Source organism: Panicum virgatum, chromosome 9K, assembly GCF_016808335.1.
Source record: "Panicum virgatum strain AP13 chromosome 9K, P.virgatum_v5, whole genome shotgun sequence".
Classification (NCBI taxonomy): domain Eukaryota; kingdom Viridiplantae; phylum Streptophyta; class Magnoliopsida; order Poales; family Poaceae; genus Panicum; species Panicum virgatum.
This window is the reverse complement of record NC_053144.1, coordinates 16,278,821-16,279,282: the sequence shown is the minus strand read 5'-3', so window position 1 is coordinate 16,279,282 and position 462 is coordinate 16,278,821.

Genomic DNA, 462 nt, shown 5'->3' with positions numbered 1-462 from the left:
TTAACTTTACATGGTGATATATTTTACTAATAAACTATATATTGACACAGCGCAGAAGATAGAAGAAAAAGATTGCGCCATGTAGGAAATAATACAGTACTACTGCATGGCTGTGTCATGTAGAAATGCATGAACAAATAAAAGGTAAAAAAACACATGTTATAGCAGATAATAATCCCAACGTGAATTTCGTTTGATCCCAAGCTCTCTCTCTCTCTCTTTTGTGAAGAGATGATTACATGGGCAGGGAATCAGCACTCCTTGTTCTGCGGTATATATATATATATATGGAACCAGAACACGTAATCATAAAGCATATTATTGCTAATAAGAGTTACAGAATTGAAGGCTCCCAATGCAAGAAGGCGGCCATGGATGGATGGATACAGTAGTGGCAGAGTTAGATAATTTCTAGGCCGTTCCTTCTATCACTCTGTTCGCTGTGCTGGTGCTGGTGGCTGG